This window comes from Balaenoptera acutorostrata, chromosome 15 (genome assembly GCF_949987535.1).
Source record: "Balaenoptera acutorostrata chromosome 15, mBalAcu1.1, whole genome shotgun sequence".
In the NCBI taxonomy this organism is placed as follows: domain Eukaryota; kingdom Metazoa; phylum Chordata; class Mammalia; order Artiodactyla; family Balaenopteridae; genus Balaenoptera; species Balaenoptera acutorostrata.
This window is the reverse complement of record NC_080078.1, coordinates 74,079,445-74,101,084: the sequence shown is the minus strand read 5'-3', so window position 1 is coordinate 74,101,084 and position 21,640 is coordinate 74,079,445. Positions and strand designations below refer to the sequence as shown.

The 21,640-nt window shown below is 43.4% G+C and overlaps 1 protein-coding gene across 6 annotated transcripts in view; it reads right to left on the bottom strand.

The window, feature by feature from the left end:
* PKIG (cAMP-dependent protein kinase inhibitor gamma) overlaps positions 1–21,640 on the bottom strand; it is a 101,052-nt gene that overhangs the window by 28,555 nt on the left and 50,857 nt on the right. The window contains exon 2 of one of the 6 annotated variants that reach the window (XM_057528893.1): positions 9,169–9,341. The exons of 3 other annotated variants lie outside the window; for them this stretch is intronic. The gene's annotated coding sequence lies outside the window, so the exon portion shown is untranslated. Of the gene's footprint in view, positions 1–5,696; positions 5,906–6,773; positions 6,796–9,168; positions 9,342–21,640 lie in introns of those variants that run through there. 2 more of the 6 variants (XM_028169288.2, XM_028169289.2) reach the window with 2 other exon arrangements.

Sequence of the window (21,640 nt, the reverse complement as noted above, 5' to 3'; positions counted from 1 at the left end):
TTAGGAATACAAGTTAACAACATCTATTAACATATTAACTGCACACATCCTTTGGATCAGTCAGATATCTAGGACTTTATACTATAAATGTGCTCACATAAGTAAAAGAATGTTCGGTAAAACATATTGTGTAAAAGTAAAAAAAAAAAAAATAAGAGAGGAAACAACTTAAATGTCTGTTAATAGGAAAAGAGTTAAATTATCGTATATCAATGTGATGAGAAACTATACAGCCATTACAAAGAATGAGGGAGATTTTGTCATACTGACATGGGAAAATGTACATGCTCTGTTGTTAAAAAGTAGTGTAAAATTGTATATATTATTGCTTGTTAATACAAATAACCGACCATGATTGTTTATGCTTAGAAAAATGTACACCATTTGTGTACATACTAAATTTTTGTATCCACATAGAAAAAGGCAAACAGCAAACTGTGAACAGCAGCTCTCTTTGGGACTCAGAAAAAGGAATGAAAGACCTTCACTTTTCACATTAACTATTTCTGTTTGAGTTGAAAACTTTTACAGAGGCATACATAACTTCAATAATCATTATACATGCTATCTAAAATTCTAAAATACCAACAGTGCGGGCAAAAGACATTTTCAGACAAAAACTGACTGAGCAAGTTTACCATTGACAAACTCCAAAAACATTCTCCAACAGAAGAGAAGCTGAACACGGAAAATAAGTGAGATTTTAGAATCAACAGTGAGCAAAATTAGTAAGTATATTGGTAAATTTAAAGAAGTACTGATTGAGTGAAACAAAGCTAAATGAGGAGGTAAAAACGTATTTGACAATATTGACAATATTACATGTTTGACAATAATAACATTGAAGATGAAAGAGAAATCAGAGTTAAATGTGGTAAGGTTTTTGATTATTCAGGGCAAACACAGAAATACTGTTTAATTTTAGATAATACATCCATGATGCATATAGAAATTCTAAAGGTAAAAGCAACAAAATACAGAAATAGAATGCATAAGTTCCAAACCAGTTAGCGTGCTCCTGGGTAGAAAAGCCTAATTATCCAAAAATGCCATCCTTCTCAAGTGACTACATAATTTTAATTAAATTCCAATAGGAATACCATTAGGTTGTTTTTGGATGGGTGAATAAAAAAAATTACTTTAGGACTTCCCTGGTGGCGCAGTGGTTAAGAATCCACCTACCAGTGCAGGGGACATGGGTTTAAGCCCTGGTCCGGGAAGATCCCACATACCGCGGAGCAACAAAGCCTGTGCACCACAACTACTGAGCCTGCGCTCTAGAGCCCGCGAGCCACAACTACTGAGCTGGTGTGCTACAACTACTGAAGCCCGTGCGCCTAGAGCCCGTGCTCTGCAACAAAGAGAAGCCACCGCCATGAGAAGCCAGCTCATTGCAACGAAGAGTAGCCCCCGTGAGCCGCAACTAGAGAAAGCCTGTGTGCAGCAACGACGACCCAACACAGCCAAAAATAAATAAATAAATAAATTTATTAAAAAAATTACTTTAGAGTTCACAGGGAATAACAGTATTCAAGAAAATTAGCCAAGAAATAGTAAAGATAATTATAAAAAATAAATAGGGGATCTGTCTTACAAGAAAAATTTACTGTAAAGACATCATAATAAAAAGATACAGTATTAACATAAGAATAGACAAATAAGTTGTGGATTAGAATAGCAAGTTCAGAAATAGATACAATAAAGGAAATTATTTATGACAAAGATGAGTTTCAACACAAAATAGAAAAGATGGCTAATTTAATAAATGGTGCTGGCCATCTAGAAAAAAGCTTGATCACTACCTCTTGCTATGTATAAACATAAATTCCAAAGGGATTAAACATTCAGGATTAAATTAATTAAAACCATAAAAGTATTAGAAAAACATTTAGGAAAATATTTATGTAACTTTGAGGTGAGGAAGTTATTCTTAAACAAGGCAAGAAATCCAGACACTATGAAGAAAAATACAGAAACAAATTAATAAACATAATAGATTAGGAAAAATATTTGCAACACGTATGGAATCCTTAATAGATAAACACATAAAGAGCTCCTACAACTTGTTGAGAAAAAGGTAAATAATTCATAAGAAAAATGCGCAAAGGAAATTCACAGAAGAGGAAAATGAAACGGTCAATTAACATGAAACAATGTTCAGTTTCACTAGTAGTAAAGAATATACAAAAATAAAACACCATTTCCCCATCAGCTTGGTCAGAAATAAAACAATAGAGATGGAAGGAGGGAGAGATGGAGGAAAGAAGAGAGAATATCTAATACTGGTAAAGACTTAGGGAAATGGAAGTACTCACATATTGCTGGGGAGAATGTAAATTATTAGAACTCTTTGTAAAGTAGGATAGTTTTATCTATTAAAATGTCAAGTACGTATACCCCTTAACCCAGCAATACTATTTTTTGAAAATATAATCTATAAAAATAAAAGGACCAGTGAAGAAAGATATGTACATATAGATATTTAACGCAACAATAGTTTTAGTAAAAAAAAATGGTAATAACTCGAGTATCTGCCAAAGGAGAAATGGTTGAATATACTGTGGTACCTCTAGATCTACAGCCCTGAAGTTATTTAAGAGTGAATCAAATTTGTACCTACCCATGATGTATTATTTACTGGGAAAAATAAACTGCAAAATAATAAAGTACAATCCCACTTGTGACAAAACATAATAACCACATACATACACAAAGTATCCATTCACGTAGGAGCCTGGAGAAAGGTATGGAAAGATACACACCAAACTGATTACAGTGGTTATCTCAGAAGGATGGAAATGGGGAGCAGGGAGAGGGGAGAGATTACAAACTTTTTCTTTATACATCTTCAAATTGTCTAGCTACAGCAAGCATACGCATCACTTTAGGGAAAACTAATGAAGAAAACAAAAAAAAGAACAAACTAATGAGAGCAGAGAAAGAATGCTGGTAAACTGTGTCACACACTACCCATTTATCTTTACATGGGATAGTTAACTGCACTTACTGTCACTTTCTCTTTCGGACAAATAGAACAGGTCTTCCAACCTATCATTTTAATAGCTGGAAGACAAATTTTTTAAAAAGCTTCATGAAAGGAAAAAAAAGTGCACTTTATTTCCAAAGCATTTATGTCACTTTTTAAGGGAAAAATTTTTTTTTTACTTAAAAAAAAATGCTCCCCTTTAAAAATCCAAAAGCAAGCCTAAAGCTTTGGCTTGAAACTGCCCTGCTTAGGTGGTTGAGTGGGCTGGTTCTGCGTTGTTGACTGTTTTTCGTGGCTCTGTGCCCTTAATTGCCTTTCTTCCCAAACCCAATTAAATATACACCCGGGCATCTATGTTTGCCGGGAACCAAAGCCCAGTAAACCGCAGCATCTCTGCTCACAAGGCTCTCTTGGCCTCCAAGCAGATGCTCTGGCTTCTATATCAAATGCGTCCTGGAATCCAGAGAAGTGAAATGGATTGTTTTGTAACCCATTCTGTTGGAAGGAGAAAGGAAGGAAATGGTTTATCCCAGTGGATGAAATGAAAGAGAAAAGAGGAACAGCATTCACAACAAGCTCTTGAAGGAGAGCCACCTATGCTGAATCTGCCATTTCGGGGTTACCTGGAAGGTATACTCTGCCCTTTCCTGGTGGCATGCTTCACTTTCAACTCTTATTTTATTTCACTGATAAGAAATCTTTCATTGAAATAATAATGATAGCTCATATGTCTACAGCACTTCATATTTTACAAAGCAGTTTAAGATACTTATTCGATCTTCACAGTGACCCTGGGATCAGATCAGCATCATTCCCATTGACGGATGAAAATGAGGCCCAGAGAAATTAAGGGTCTTTTAAGGTCACACAGCAAGTTGGTAACACAGCAGCAGTACAAACTCAGGTCTCCAAACCCAAGTCCAGTAGGGAGCTCACATGTGAAATCAGAAAGGGGAACTATAGGAAAGCCAATGAATAAAAACATTGGCCCTTGGGAGTAACAGATCTTTCCTGCCCCTTATGAAAAAATTACAGACTAGGAGGACTATTATATGCCAACTCAGAGAGAAATTTTGCTCATATACTGGTATACAGCTGCTGAATAAGGGAAGGAAAATCCCCTGCATCACCAGGCCCCTCCATCATTTTCCTAACCTTCCCCTGATCCTAACCTTCACCCTCTTCTCTCTCCCTTTCCCCTCTAGGCTTTAGCCACACTGCCTCCTTTCACTTTCCCCAACATTCCACAGGCTTTCCCGCCTTGGGCCTTTCACCTGTGTACCTCTCCCTACCTGGAGTATTCTTTCCCACCCCCAGCACCCTCTCCCCCAACTCCTAGGCATAACTGACTCCTTATCTTGGTTTAAACACCACCTCTTCAGGCAAACCTGCCCCAACTACACTCTCCTCCGCATCCATCACTCACCCTGTTTATTTCATAACACCACCACTAGTCCCTGGAAGCTTCATGTGAGGAAGGACCATGCGTGTTCTGTGAAGCAGTGTCCACCCACCGCCTTGCCCAGTGCCTAGCAGATACGAGGTGCTCAACAAACTGGCTGAATACATGAAAGATTTACTGAAGTGAACCGAAGCCTCGGCTTAATCGCTACTCTCTCAGGCCTTCCACAGCACTGTCCCTCTCTTGGGGCACATAATCACACGTGTTAAGAGTCATCGAGTCTTTTTTTACCTATCAGGCTGCGAGCTACTTATAAGTCTTACTTACCTTGGTATTGCCCATAGCACCTTGCATAACACCGAAAACACAAAGGGCTCTTTACAATGGGTGAATTCACACATACATACAGGAGAGTACAAAGGAAAGCCAGGGCCCCTAACCAAGCGCAGATAGTGGTTTCTTCCCCCGCGGGGACCACAACACAGAACACGAGCACCTCTGAGATATGCAAACAGGGACTCTGCCTAGGGAGAAATTAAAACGAGCTAAACTCCAGATGCAGCCAGTGTGCAGGTGAGGGGATGCTCATGGGAGCTTATACAGGCTGAAACTTTCCAGTGGCAAACCAGGAACGTGTATCAGAGATCTAAAAACGGTCATGCCCCTTGACCTCGCCATGCCTTATTTGAAAATCAGAGAAGTGAAATCACTGGGTGATGATTTAAGTATGTTTTTCTGTACTGTCTCGCTTTCCCTTCCATGAACATGTTCCAATTTTGTAAACTGAAAAAAAAAAAGCCACAATATAAATGTTATAAAAACAAACCAACAGAAAACTTAGTGGTGATTTTAGACGACAGAACCACCCATCCCTAGAATTCCTTACTGAACACAGGATCGCAGATTCCGGGTCCTCTAAGGTGGGGCTGCTGCATTTTGTGATGAGCTCCTTTCTCTCCTCTGAAGCCGAGGGAGATAGGAAGGTGCTGGGGGTGAATGCTTCGGCAGGAGAGGCTCTCATTTCCCCCTAATGCGAGTGCCGGCAAAGCTCTGGGCATCAGGAAATGGAGGGGAGCGTGGGTGTAATCAACCCAGCTCAAGACCACGACCTCCGCCCACCTGCTGCTGACCCACTGTAATTATTCACTCACCCACCTGTCCTCGCGATGCCCTGCGAGCTGCACCAGACCAGAGGCTGTCTCTTAATCAGCCTGTTCCTCTAGCCTCATGCTCGGTACCCATCAGCCCTCAGCAGGTTTACTGAACGTCAGAGACCACAGCCATAAAGTACTAAACGTAATTACTGACCTAGCTCCCTGGGACATAATAAGAACGCATTAGCAACCAAATACTTCATTTCTTTAGTGCCTTGAAGGTCCATTATTCAGTTCAGAAGAGCCAAGTTGAAGACTAGCAATTTCTTGGAAGATTAGAGACTTCTTTTGAAGTTAGGAAATGCTGGCCTCCTCCGGTCAGGGTGGATGTGTTTTCATCTGTGATTTGGAATGGCTCAGCACGGCAGCTGACTGCAACTTCCAAAGAAACCACTCTTTGAAGGGGCAGTTTTCAAAGTTTTCATGAGGCATTTCTGAAAGATTTCCAGGAGGCAGTGAGCTCAGCCTTGGGTCGTGATTAATGACTTGTTTCCAAGAACCTTAGATTTTCCACGTCTGTCTCCACTTAGGAATCACTTCTGGTCCCTCCTGAAAGCACTCAGCAGACTGAACTGGGTGAGCTCAGCCGCTTGTCACACTCAGAAAGTAACACCTGCCACCAGCTTTTCCCTTCAGTGGCTGGGCCAGGGACCTTGGGTCCCAAGAGAACAGCGCCCACTTCAGCTTTTGGCCTCATCACTTAAGTGGGTGACAGGAAACACTGCTGAGGCTTGGATTAAAGAGCCAGTGTGGCAGGTCCAGGGCCCAGTAGGGGATGGGGGGTCGAAACAGGGGAGTTCAGAGATAACTTCAGGCTCCTCACGCAAATGCCATGCTGTGACTGAGGGGGCAGGTGCCTGTGACGTCAACTAACTTTCTCTTTCTGGAAACCATAACGCAGCTAATCCTGAGCATGTATTTTTGGACCAACCAAGTGCATTACGAGCCTTATCCTGCTTTGTCCTCATGGCATCTGAGGTAGGTATAATTGTGACCTCCCACTTTTCAGAAGAGAAGCACGCTCTGTGAGGGGGGTAATCTGGTCTGAGATGGCTCAACTTCTCCTCGAACCCTAGACTGTCTAGAGTGACAGGGACTGGGGACACCAACCAGCCCGGGGGCCACAAATGCAAGTGCCCACAGGGGCCAAAGGCCAGGCAGGAAACTAGAGAGCGCGACAGACTGGATAAGCATTCGAATTTTAACAAAAATAAAAACCCAAACCAGGTACCTTCCTTCCAGAATATCACCTCCTCACCACCACCTTAGGAAGAGGGACGACTTTTTTAATCAGCCAAAGTCTTGAGATCCTGGGGGCTCAAGATCCTGGGTGAGGCCGGGACGGAGGCCCGGGCCCTCCTGCTGCCCACGCCCAGGGGTGCTGCCCTGGCAGCAATGGTCCACTTTCAAAGGGCTTAGCTGCTGCGGAAGTTATGCTTCAGCTCTCAGGTATGCCAAGGGGCTTCACGAACCCTCCAGTTAACCACGATCTTAATCCAAACAAATAGTTTTAAATACTGCATCTTCCTGAGGGTTAGGGTCTCTGATGGCCTTAAAGAGAAAAAAAATCCCTTAAATTGCCAAGATCTGGAAACTTGGAAACTCAGAGTCCAAGATTTGACAACTTCTTTTGCTTTTCTTTGTACTTTGGCTCTGGCACCCTTTCCCTGCAGCAGGGCAGGCTGTGTCTTGGTGAGATGGAGGAGGGAGGGAGGCAAAAAAGGAGATTCTGCCTCCTCTTCTCCCTCTCTTTTGCCAAGCTAGGGAGAAGGTCAGTGGGCTTTAAGTTAAACTTGGCTATGATGTGTCTTCTCTGTACCTATGTGCCAAGTTCTCTACCAGGCAAGGAGGTATAGTGACAGAGGAGACGGTGCATGTGGTCTAGTGGAAGCAGTGAACTGATGTCACGCCAATAACCATGTAAGCACAGCTCAGGTATGACACTCCCTGGTGGTCTAGTGGTTAGGATTCGGTGTTCTCACAGCTCAGGTGAACACTAGGAAGGAGTTCGCAATAATACGGGAACGTATAGTGGAGATTTACCCTGTTGGTGGAGTTAGGGAATGATGATACTGACCACCTGGTGTTACGTGAAAGGATGAGCGTAACACGGGGCCTGGCCCTTAGCACGTGCTCAGCACGGTTAATTCTTTTTTCTCCTCCCTCCCCAGTGTACGTGCACACCACACTGAGGTTTTCTCCTTCAGAAACACAAAACCTGACAACACGTTCAACTCAGAAGTAACTTAATATTGCCTGTTTTATGACCTCTCTTAATTCTCCTAGAGGCACCAGTATTCACCCACTCCGGGATACTGAAAACTAAGGGCATTTTGCTCCTCAAGCCCTAAGGGGTCTCCTCAAAGGGGAAAGAGATTTCAGTGGTTCACTTCAAACTGAACTTGGGAACAAAGTTGACCCTTGAACAACACAGGGGTGAGGGGCACCAATCCTCCATGCAGTCGAAAATCCGAGTATAACCTTTACGGTCGGCCACCTGGATCATGGGTCCGCATGCATGGATTTATCCACGGATTTAACCAACCGCAGATCATGTAGTTCCGTAGCACGTATTTATTGGAAAACATCCGCAGAACAGTAGACCCTCGCAGGTTAAAGCCATGTTGTTCAAGGGTCAACTGTAAAGCGATCATCTAGTTTCACCCCTCATTTAGGTACAAATGAGGAAACTGAGGCCCGGAGAGTGGAACACTTGCCCAGGCTTCCACGGTTTCCTTGGGTGGCCCTTCTATTATGTGGTGGCTCTTGTTTTTTAAAGCTGAAGGCTTTCTTCTTTAACTGTGATTTTTTTCAACTATTTTTACCTGCTAGGAGGCTAGGTGGAGCGCACAGCACCTGCAAGCCTTGTATCTCAAGCCACCTGAGAACCCTCAGCCCGGCACCCACTGGTACCGCCCCCTCCCTTCCTCTCTGCACAGAGTGGCTCCCTCGGTTTAAAATCCTGAAGACAGAACCCAACAAATAAAACGCCCAAAGACTTACATGTTCTGTTTATTTTCTAGGAATAAACAGCACATTTTTTAAAGGAAGCAATAAAAAGATCACAAAGCCAAAGTTAAAGATTTCGATCTTGGAGTTTCCTATGCAGCCTCTGAGGCATCAGGGCACAAGTGCTGAGGTAACTGCATGAAATCTAATTGTATCTGTATCTTAAATTTAAAATACCGATGTTACATTTAAGAGGGGAAGATTATAAGGAATTTTCATTTGCAGAGGTATTTCTCTCTACAACGTTTTAAGATTTTTTTGTACCACCTTGGTAATCAGAAAAACAAATTAATAAAGATTTTCCAAACACCAATTTCTAAGGGAGGATTTATTTCCTCACCTATATTTGGGGCAAGGAGCTGCTTTCGAAGTTCTAGGTACTCTGTCAAAGTTCTTTGGGTAACAAAGTAAAACAGCATTTGACTGGAGCCCATCTGCGAGCCTTGAGGCTCAGACTCTAGCCCTAGGCAGTTTCAGACAAAGCCATAATTTTCAGAGCAATAATATAAAAATAGACACTTTGTGACCAACAGGCTGGAAAGCAAGCTCTCCAGAGAGCCCTACCTCCAAGGCTGCTTCTCCCTGGGGGTGGCGACAGAGAAGAAAGTTCTACTTACAAGAGCAGAGAGCTCCTTCAAAGTCCAGCGGTCCTCAGTCAGAAGGGAAGGTCAAATTTAAGAAGCCAGCATTCAGAACGCCTCCCTTCCGAGGGTAAGCAAGATTAGCAGAGCGGGCCAGGGGTGCAGGCAGGATCTCTCGTGCCCTCTCTCTCTCCCTCTCTCCGCGTCTCCTAAATGAAATGTACTTCAAGGTTTTAGTGGGTGTTTCCCACGTCTCGGGCCAAGTAAGTCCCCATTTGTTGTAACCCAATGCTCAGCCTGATGATGTCAACCACTCAGCTCCCTTGCTCAGTTTCCACCTCTCCGTCCACAGGAGAGATCCATTTCCTTTGGACAATGAGCCGCGGGGGCTGTAACTGCATCCCGGGCCGGCACATTTGCCTAACATCCTTCCTTCCATTTTCAACACTGCAGGCTTAGTGACAAAAGGCTTCCTATCCACTCCCTGGGCCAGGGCTCCCGGTGTAAATCCCTTCGCCTCTTAGTCACTGCTGACCGTGGGCTTACCTAGTTTGCTGTGCTGTGGTCTAATTCACTTTGGTGTATAAGCCACTAGTTAGGGTGGGGAGCTGCACCCCAACTCTGTCCCTCCCCCCATCTCCTTCTTCCTTCTCAATTTTCCAAGTTGTTGAATTTCTCCCTAAAGTTTCCTAGGTGCATGCTGGACAGAGTGCACGAGTCTGTCCTTCAGTGGGGGAGATGCCACGTGCCCACTCCAAAGGCTCAGAAAGAGCACTAGTCTGTTGCCTGGGGAACGGGGTTCTGGTCCTGGTCACACTCCTAACTGAATGAATGACCTCAAGCAAGTCATCCCTCTCTCTGGACCTCAGCTTCCCCATCAATGAAATGAGGGCTTCGGTGTCTTCCACTTCTAAAATTCAGTGACGGAGGAGCTTATCAACAAATGCAACATAAGGAAGTTTACTACAAGCTGGCTGACCACACGCTTGAGGGAGGGAGGAACCCTGGAGGGGTCCAAGGCCTCTGCTCAAGATGCCGGGCTCCACTCAGCCTCCTTCAACGCCCTTTATGGTGAAGCTGAACTGTTTCTCTGGGAGAAAACCCCCAAGAATTCACTGAACAAGTCCTGGGGACATGGGAAGAGGGAGCATAAACTACTAGATAAGATAAAGCAGCAAGAGAATTTAACTGTCCTGAGGGACTAACATGGAACAGCAGTGGTTACTAGAGATAATAATTAATCTCTTGCATTTGTAGAGTACTTGATAGGAAAGACACAGCCTCTCTGCTTTGGTGTATAGTGGGAAGCAATGGGACATGTATAGTGATTATGAGCATCAATTTGGGAGCCAGGGATGTAGATCTGAATCCTATGTGACGTAACTCCTCTGAACTTTTTCTTTCTTTTTTAAGTACAAAATGGGATACTAGGGCCTCCATTTTAGGACAGTGAGAATGAAATAACACATGTAAGGGAACTGAAAGTATTTGGCACGTGACTGATGATAGATGGTGGCTCTTACTGTTGTACCTAATCTCCTTTGATTCTCATTTGAGGAGAATCAGGTCCCCAGGGAACTGCATTATTAATCTCCTTTTCCTGAATAGGAAAACGAAACACAGAGAAGTTAAGTGACATGCCCGAGGTCACACAGCTCAAGATGAAAAGGCCAGACTTGGAAACTGAGTCTTTTAACTCCTACTGAGGCCAGCACACGTGCCCACAACTGCCCGTGCTACTTCCCAAAATGGTTACTCCACCAAGCCTGGCCCTTAGTTCTACGTGGGATCATCTCCACTTCGAAAAACAGGCTAAGCTTCTTAAAACGAGTGGGGAAGGAGTGGGAAGGAGAGTTTTCCTGGGTTCAACCAGGCCTGAGATGGGGAAAGGTAGTCAATCTGTTAGCTAATAGGAAACACTTCTGGCTACTAGGTAAGAGGGGTGCTTACCTGCTTTTCTACCAAAATACTGTGTGGCCTGAAACAAGTGTGGGTTTCAATCGCCCCTCCCCGCAATGGTGCAGATCTGATTTGCCTTAAAGCTACTTGGGACTAGAGCCCTATTGGGAAAGAAGCTATTTATAGGTGGGAGGAAGGTTGTGGTAGTTTGTAACTTAACAAGAATTTTAATTAGTTCTCAGAAAACTCGGATGATAATCAGAAAAGGTCCAAGCAAATAGGCTATATATTAGGAGGGAGTATGCCATTCTGAAGGCTTTCCCACAAGTTGGTCTGACACTAGTGGAATAAAAAGAACACCAGTCTGGTCACCCGCGGAGAGCAGCAGTCAACAGCCTGAAGACACCTGCCCCTGGACCTTCTACCTGTGCAGGACCTTGGGCAAGTTAACTTCTTTGTGCCTTGGTTTCCCAATGTAAAATGAGAATAACAACCGCATTCACTCTTCAAGGTTCTTGTGTGGCTTAAGCGCCTGGCACAGGCTACAAGTTCAAAAATACTTGTAAAACTCAGCTGGCACATCCTAGAGAAAAGACATTATTTTCTAATTCTGACTCACTGTCACCACCCTCTGCCCGGAGGATGACGTGACAATGAATAAGGTCAAAAATGTCGGGAAGCCAGAGAAGGGCCCCGTGTTTCTCTAGAATGTCAGGATGAGTAAGGAACAAAGCCTCGGGGCGCGGTCAGGCGTGTTCTTGTGTGCTCGCAGTGACACTCAGCGTGGAGGGCCTGGAGGTGGGGCATTGCTTGGCTGGGCCTTTATTCCAGAAGTCTGAGTGGGCGTGAGGAAATGAAGCCCGTTTCCTGACAGGTCAGCCTACTGACATCACCCTCAGTGCTCTGAAGCACGTTTTGTTACTTGAACAAAAATACTAGTAAGGAGCCCATTCATAAAAACAAAGATAGCGTTTTCCTCGACGACATGTATTTTGTAACACTTGCCCTGCAGACTGAGTAAAGTGTCCATCTGTGACAGAAGCCACGAAGAGAGAACTGTGACAACACCGGCACACTCACTTTCTCCACTACTGACCACGGCAGATGATACACTCTGTGGCCTGGGGCCACGCTCTGTGCTGTAAACCCCACTGGATGGCATCCTTACCCGAAGTAGCCACAGGAAGTGTTATTCACGGTCTCATCCTACAGTTGTGGAAACCGATGCGTGCGGAGGCTGACTGGCCCGCTCAGAGGGTCCCTGGAGTAAGTGACGGAGTCTGTGCTCCAAGCCAGGCTGCCTGGGGCCAGGCCTGTCCCTTTAAGTCCCTTACTCTACTGCCTTTTAAATGTTTCCCTGCAGGAAACTTGGCAGATCTTCACAGCCAGCAAGATTGGCTCCATTCGAGGATAAAGGAAACTCTGGCAGCTTCAGCTTGCAGGGCTGGTCTGAAGGGCTCAGACAGCCCCTTTGCCCCAAAGCTGCTAATTCCCACCCCCTCATTCCCAGTCCAGAGGGGGTCTCTCCCTCTGAATTTCCTTAGTACTTTATCTGTTTCTCTTAATAAACTTAACTTTTCTCCTTCGAGGCATATTTATTTCTGGACGGATCTTATTCTGCTGCTAGAATTTGAGCTTCTTAAGCAAAAGCTCCGTATCTAATTTATGAGCATTCTGTACATATTATGAGACACTTATTAAAATAAGAAAATCCAAAAGTAACAAAAACTTGTACTGAATGTTTATCACATGCCAGATAATGTTCTAACTGCCCTATATAAATTACCTCATTTAATCTCGACAAGGATCCTATGAGGTAGGTATATTTATTATTTCCACTTGACACAAGAGGAAATTCCAGACACAGATCACCTGAGTAACTTGTTCAGCTGGTAACTGATGGCTATCTGTTGAAAGGAGTATGTGAATGAATAAATTCTGGCCACCACTACCCACCCTCTAGTCCAAACACCTGCTGTAAAATACAATTAACTTTTCACCCTACCAAAGTCGAGTTTCAGCTGTCATGCCATTTCAAATGCACTTACTTATTCCTTACGCCACACTGCTGGAAGGTCCCCATTTTTTCCAGACGAAACTAATTGAGAAACATATGGACTTAATAAATCAAAGTAGATTTTGTTTTCTTTCCAATTAGAATCATACTTGCTTATTGTAAAAAATAGGAAAATAGAAAAGAGCAGAAAAAAAGGGAGGAAGGTCATCCATCATTCTACCATCAGAAACAGACTGTTAACCTCCTGGGGTATGGACCCAGAAAGAACCGCACCTACACTCAAAACAATGCTTGAATTCAGAAACTTAAGTCATTTGGGGGTGGGGGAGGAGTCAACCCCACAAAAGACGACAAATGTTTGATACATTTTTTTGGTTTTGGAGTACATCTGGCTGCCTTCTCTACAGGGTTTGATGTTCTGAGGCTCCACCTCCTGGTGCCCCCGGGCTGCTGCTGATGCTGTGTGCCCGCTGCAGAGCTGGCAGGGGAAGGGAAGCCTGGTCCCTGTGAGAATGCACCTTGAAAATGGGGAGGTTTGCAGGGTACCACACTGCCCCTCCCCTGCCTTTTTTCAGCCTTCTTAATACCTGCTTCCAACCAGCAACAGATAGGTTTCAGATTGGGGCAGTTATGGGAGAGATGGAGCTCCACGCTTGAGTTAATTTTAAACAATCTTAAACTTGTTGATCTTTACAGCTGAAAAGAGCATGGGTCTCCTCATTTTTGAGATGGGGAATTCCAGGCCCCACAAGGCAGGGGATTTCCTGAGGCCGCACAGCCTGGTGCTCGAACAGTAGGAAGCCCGCCTATTGGTTTGAGGCTCTCTCTCTGACCCTGCACTTGAAACACACATCTGATTGGCCCCACCCTCTTGTTTTGGTTAACTCCTCCTCAGCCATCAGATCCCAGATGAAACGTCACTTCCTTCTGGAGGCCTTCCCTCTGAGCCAAGTGAGCTCCCCCAGGTGTATGGGTCCCACGGCACCCTCCATCTCTCCTCTCATAACCCTTAACATACGTTATTGTAAGTACATGTTATATGTCCTGTAGGGTCCACAAGGTCGACAACGTGTCTCCCTCGTTCAAATGTACAGAAAAGGAAATTCAACAAATATTTTCTAAACACACACACATACCCTGGATAGTCCAAGCTTGGGTTAAAGCAACTGTTTTATGCTTTAAAAAAAAGTATCATGTTGGGGCTTACCTGGTGGCGCAGTGGTTGAGAATCTGCCTGCTAATGCAGGGGACACGGGTTCGAGGATCCCACATGCCGCGGAGCAACTAGGCCCGTGAGCCACAGCTACTGAGCCTGAGCGTCTGGAGCCTGTGCTCCGCAACAAGAGAGGCCGCGATAGTGAGAGGCCTGCGCACCGCGATGAAGAGTGGCCTCCGCTTGCCACAACTAGAGAAAGCCCTCGCACAGAAACGAAGACCCAACACAGCCAAAAATAAATAAATAAATAATTAAATAATTAAATCCATAAAAAAAAAAAAAGTATCATGTCTTCTAAACTTCAAATCGGGATTTCCCTCTTGTTGGGTAGGATCATTAGAGAACAAAAGATTTCATTCCAAATAATTTCTAAAAGGCAGAAACAGTTCATAGACGCATGATGACAGATAGAAGACAAAGTCTAGAGCATAGAGGCAGGAAAGCACCCCTGGAAATGTGGAAGTCCAGGGAGGCTCTGGGCCTGGGGACGGCAAGCATCAAGAGGGTTTAGGAAGAGGGCTGAAAATTAGGGGACCCACTGAAGGTCCTGTGCCAGTCAGCTGCCCACAACACACTCGCAGCACACAGAGGGTCAGGAAGCTCTGCAGAACCCCAGGCAAACCCCAGGCTTCGCTCCTAAAAGGAGGCTTTTATTATTGATTACCAATGGCAAAAAGAAAAAACTATCATAGGGCATGTGAGGAAAACCAACAGCGTGACAGAAACTGAAATAAAGAGAAAATAGACTCCATCATGGGAAAAAAGATTCAGGCAAATGAAAAGCTTTACAGAAAAATTCTTACATCTTCAGAGAGATTCTGAAGATACTGCGTCCATAAAGCATAAAATAAGCTGACAAAACTGGGCTCTTAGAAATTAACAATATGAATACTGAAATTAACAATTCAGGAGAAGGACTGGAAAATATGAAAAGGAAATCTTTCAAAATATAGGGAAAAAATATTCAAAGGATACAAAAGGATCTTGATATAGAACAACAATCCAGGAAGTTCAATGTCAGACTAAATAGGAATTCCATAAAAAGAACAGAATAGAAAGGAAAGTACAACAGGAAGTTATCTAAGAAATCAAGAGGAAAATTCCCAGAGCCGAAGGAAGACTGCATCTTCGAACTGCAAAGCTTAAAATGCACAGAGAGTATGAGAAAAGACCACACCCAGACATAGTGTCCTGAACTTTCAGAATTCATAAGGAAAAAATGCTACAAGTTTCTAGAGAGACAGATTATTTCAAGAGAAACGAAGCAGACTGGTATCAGACCTCTTGCCAGCAATGCTGGGTGCCTGAAGAAAAGGAGCAATGCTTTCCAAGGGAAAAGTTCTAAAAGAAAATGATTTGGGGCCTAGAATTTATACTCAGAAAGGCAATATAAAGACATTTTCAGAACTGCAAGGACTTAGAACAATTTATCACTCATGTACTGTTTTCTCAGTAAACTTCTGGAGAAGTTTACCTAAACAAGCGTTTAAACTAAAAAATAAGATTTAAAAAAAAATTTATTTTTGTAATTAATTTATTTTTATTATTAATTTATTTATTTTTGGCTGCGTTGGATCTTTGTTGCTGTGGGTGGCCTTTCTCTAGTTGCAGCGAGTGGGGCTACTCTTCATTGCGGTGCACGGGCTTCTCATTGCGGTGGCTTCTCTTGTTGCAGTGCACGGGCTCTAGGTGCACAGGCTTCAGTAGTTGTGGCTCACGGGCTCTAGAGTGCAGGCTCAGTAGTTGTGGCGCACGGGCTTAGTTGTTCCACGGCATGTGGGATCTTCTTGGACCAGGGCTTGAACCCCTGTCCCCTGCATTGGCAGGTGGATTCTTAACCACTGCGTCACCAGGAAAGTCCCAAAAAGTAAGATTTTGCAAAGCAAGGATCTAATAATAGAAGTGAAAGGCACAGGGGGAGGAGGGGGAGGGAGAGGGGGAGGGGGAGGGAGAGGGGGAGGGGGAGGGGAGGGGGAGGGGTGGGGGAGGGGAGGGGGAGGGGGAGGGGGAGAAGAAGAAGGCAGCTTTGGGACCTGGCTGACTCGAGAGCCTATGGAGCGTCAGTCTGACTCAAGCAGAAGGGTGGAAGCTCCAGGAAAATAGGACGGGACTCTGACAAGCCTGCCAAAAACTGTACTGAAAGTCTACGGGAAAGATTCAGCACGACAGAACAAGGGAAACTGAGCACGTTAAAGAAGAAGCTATTGTTAAGTCCAGGAAAACCATCAGACAGAAAGGAAAAATAATTAGAACGTTACTGGCTCAGTGGTAAATAATATTTACAGTGCCGTAACACTGAAAAACAGCGAATACGAATTTAACCAAAAAACTGTGGTGCTGGGAGAAAAGGGTAAGGGAGAAAAGAGTGAGCGGGGCTGTGGTGTTTATAACAAGGCTAAGGCCTCATATGCCATCCTAGGAGGTCAACAGGCAATGTTTAAAACTGATGAATAAAGAGCGGTACGGTTCTGTGTGGTCCTTGATTGGATCTCATTTGAAAAATAAATATTTTGAGTTAATTGGAGACCTTTGCTAGTAATAAGGGATTATTAATTATTTTATTGTGTAATAATGGGAGTGTAGTTACGTTTTTTAAAAAAAGGAGTTATTCTCTTAGAGATACATGCTGAAGTAATTATTGATGAAATGTTGTCTAGAATTTATCCCCAAATTATCTATGAGCAGGGGGAAAATGGCCACAAGCACAGATGAAACAAGTCTGGTCACGATTCTTGAAGCTGGGTAATGGGTGGTACATGACGATCTGTTATACTATTCTCTCTAGTACTGTATGTTTGAAAATTTCCATAATAAAAATTTTTTAAAGACAGAGATGGCTGCATAAGCATATTACTTAGATATATGGAGAGAGAAACACTAGAACAAAAAACTAACAGGATCAAAAGTGGATGCTCTTGGGAGCAGGACAGGAGGGAAGGGAAAATGGGGTGGAGGCAGGGGACAGCTGTTTTCTAGTGTCAGTTTATAATGATATTTGACCTTAAAAGAACAAAGCAAACCTATGTGCATGTGCCGTTTTAACAAAAACAAGTTTAATTTAAAAAAAGTAATAGAGGTAATATTACTTAGAGAAATGGAGATAACCACCAGAAGAGCTAAAAGCAGAAAAATTAAATGGTTGCCTCAGGTAAGGGGGTAAGCAGCAGACTGATGCCTTTCTGGACTCGTAGATTTTTTTTTTTTTAATGATTTCATGATTACTTTAATTTTTAAAAATGTTATCTGTTTTTATCAGTTATTGCCATGAGCGTTTAGCAGGGCCTTTTGGCCATCCTGACATCTACAAAATGAAGCTGTTTCTCCAGGTGAAGAATCCTAAACTACCCAGAGTGAGTATCTCCACATGAAATGTAACAATAACTATTATTGCCGTTTATCTATCATCTACCATCTGCCAGAGCTTTACATATGTTATTTCTAATCTTCACTAATCTTCACAACACTCCTGCAAGGCAGGTATTGACATTTCCATTTTACAGATAAAAAGACTAAGGCTGAGAGGCATTGGCTCATCGGCTTGAGGCCACAGAGTACAGAAGGCCAGGCTTGGAAGACCCTTTCCACTTTCCCACCTCTCCTTTACAGTCTACTGTTTGGTACAATCCAGAAAGTACTGTTACATCCATTTTCTCTTCAACTCCACGAAACAAGATTATCCTCACTTGACAGATGAAGAAACTAAAGGTAAGAAAAGTTGGGTAACTTGCCCAAGAATCCAGGTTTCCTGACCCTAATCCTTTACTTGCTACCATCCGTGTCCTCTGTCCTCTCAATAGCTAAATGTCAAGATCTTCATAGCCTCCACACGGGCATTTGACATGATGAATGCAGCTGAAGGAGGAATTTTCAGAGAAAGAGACTTATTTTTTCCAAGGGAAATATAGTAATAAACTGTGGAATGTCCTCAGTTGCTATAGTGTCAGCATTTTGCTCAAGTCCTCAACGGGGCTTTTGAAACGTCAGTGGCCTGCCTGCCTGGCATACAGCAGGGCAGCTGCTGGCACAGGGCAGCTTTTGGCATGGCCGTTCCGATCACCGTGCTGCTCTTCTTGGCTCCACAAGAAAGGAATGAGTTGTGTGTGCTTCTGCCCTGTAAAGAGAATGTCTGTGTCTCCTAAATCGACTTCAGTCAATGGCCAGGTGGCCCCACGGCTTTTTAGAGCTGCCAGGGATCTTAGGTCTGGGCTCCTCTAGAGCAGAGGCAGGTCTGTAAAGCTGTTGGATGGGCTGGGTCGGGGTGGGAGCCGAAGGTGGGGAACGGAAGGGCCTGAGGATGTGGCCCCCAGTCATCTCAAGCCCTGGGGACCGGGGTCGCTGACAGCAGCCTAAGAGTAGGGCGCAAGCATGTGGTGTGAGATGCTGCTCCCGGGCTGCTCTGGCATCTGAACAATGGCCAAGCTTCCAAGGGGGAAGAAGCTGTTTACTTGAGTTCAAACTATTTATAGCACCAGCAATCTGCACATATTTGGATGACAAATTTCTGGGCTTCAAGTGAGCGGTGCTTTGCTCCTGGACAATTTCACCAAACACATTCCCTCCCCACGCCACCCCCAGACCCCCCTCGCTAACACATGTTGCCCTCAGGATGTTTTATTTAAGTTGCTGAGTTTAAAAAGATTATAAAAAGAAATCACATTTTAAGAACTAGTGACTTTTAATCCATTTGTCTGTGAGTTTAAGCTACACAATATTATTTTCTTTAAGGCTTGAATCAGGCATTAAATTCTAATACATGTGTATGCTATAAACAAATACAACTGAAATAGAAACAGTACCTGAATGAGGTCTGTAATTTAACAGGTGCTATATCACTTACTGTTGCTGCACTAAGCTCAAGACCTACAAAGAGAACGTTTCTTATAACACAGGTTACGTAGCATGATAAAAGGCTTCACAGAACAGATCCACAAACAATATGTAATCATATAGGCATTCCAAACAAACAAAAGAGGTCTTATTATCCACCAATTCTGGGGAAGAAGCAGTTGTAGGGTCTAGAGCTCAAGGCCCCCTCCCCTGACTGCATGCCACAGAGGAGAGGGTTTGACTATAACAGAAAGATGTGCAGAGGCCTCTGCATAGTTTTAACTTACAGAAGGTAAGTTAACCAACAAATTCCAACAAATTCAACAAATTCCTTGCCAACAAATTCATCTGGAAAAACCAGCTTATCTCTAAAAGCTGCCTTGTTTTTATAGCAAAAGCAATGCTTGATCAGCCATCTCCTCTGAGCCAGGCACTGCCTAATTCCCAAGGGGAAAAGTGGAGGTTAATCAACATGTAAATATACTGGCTAAAACATTGGTGGCTTCCAGTCCTATCACACAATGCAGGCAGGAAGTAGCACAGAGAAAAAGGGCAGGAAGTAAGAAGAGAGCTTCACAGGATATGGGGTGATGCTGGACAATTAATTTAGGGAGAGGGAACAGAAGGGATTCCTCAAAGGGACTAACTTGTTTTCTTATCTTTTCCCCCTGCCTACGAAGCTCATTAGAAGACTGACAAAAAGGTCTCTAGGATAATCTTTTGATTAACTCCGCTTTTTAAGGTCGGGAGAAAAGTACTGGTGAGGGTGGAGGAATGAAACATGTCTATACACAGAGGGAATGTAAATTATTTTAGAATTTTTTTGCAGGCCAATTTGTCAGTATTTGGTCAATATATGACCCACAATTTAAAAAAATTTTTTTAATTGAAGTATAGTTGATTTACAATGTTGTGTTAATTACTGCTATACAGCAAAGTGATTCAGTTACACACACATATATGTATTAATACATTCTTTTTTTAAAAATATTCTTTTCCATTATGGTTTATCACAGGATAGTGAATGTAGTTCTCTGTGCCATATAGCAGGACCTTGTTGTTTATCCATCCTATACGTAAAAGCTTACAGCGGCTCACCCCAACCTCCCACTCCATCCCTCCTCCCCTAACCCCCTCCCCCTTGGCAAACCACCAGTCTGTTCTTTATGTCTGTGACTCTGTTTCTGTTTCATAGATAGGTTCATTTGTATGACCCCAAATTTTAATGCATGTAATTTTGATCCCAAGATTCTGCTCCGAGGAATTTAAAGACTATCCTCCTCATTCAGACCTTATCTAAAATGTCACTTCTTGAGGACTTCCCCAACCCAACCAACCTAAGGAAACGCCCACCTACCTATCATATCACCTTCTTTTAACTGTCTGCACAGCACTGTCCTCTTTCCTGTTCATTAATTTGTTTACTGCCAGCCTTTCATTGTTCCCTCCCCTACTCCCACATTAAAATGCCAGCTTTGTAAGAGCAGGGACCAGTCTGTCTAAAATACTGCTCTTCCTATGTGTTGGATACTAGCCAGGGACATTCCATGCATCATCTCATTCAATTCAAACCTCTGGCTCACAGCCAGAGGTTTCTGTTATCAGCCTCACTTAACATAAGAACAAATTGAGACACTTTCTCAGTGGTCCAGTGGTTAAGAATCCGCCTTCTAATGCAGGGGACGTGGGTTTGATCCCTGGTCGGGGAACTAAGATCCTACATGCCGCGGGGCAACTAAGCCAGCATGACGCAACTACTGAGCCCGTGCACTCTGGAGCCCATGAACCACAACTAGAGAGAAGCCCGAACGCCACAACTAGAGCAGCCCGTGAGCCACAATGAAGAGCCAGCGTGCCACAACAAAAGATCCCGTGTGCTGCAACTAAGACCTGACGTAGCCAGATATAAAAAAAAAAAAAGAACAAACTGAGACACAGGTTAAGTCTAGTGAGTGGCCAGCAAGTCACAGTGGGAATGTGAACACTGGTGTGCCTGACTGCAAAGCTCTAAACTGTCTTTCTCCAAATGAACCAAAGTTTCAATGTGCATAATTTTTGACCAAGCAATTCCGGTTTTGGAAATTTATCATGTGGAGATAATCATACAAGAACACATAGTTAGATGTATCTTTATTTATTACAGATTGCTTATGGTAGCAAAAATTGGAAATAAGTTTAGGCAAGTCACCAGTTAGCTGTAAGCCTCAAGTTTGCTTTTTGGTAAACGGGCCCCATCTCAGAGACACTGTGAGGATTTAATGAGCCAATGCACAGTACCTGGCTCCTAATTACTGTTTTGTTGTTGTTATTACATGCATTTAAATCTCTAAAAGGATATACAATATACCAAAGTGTATATTATAATAGAGGCTGTCTCTGGACAGCAGGATTACAGATTTCATTAACTAAATGGTATACTTCCGCATTGTTCTAATTTTTATAAAATGCATATTAGTGTTATACTCTTCAAAAATAAATACATTACTATCCTCTTAAAAGAAGATGGAGATGGGACTTCCCTGGTGGCACAGTGGTTAGGAATCTGCCTG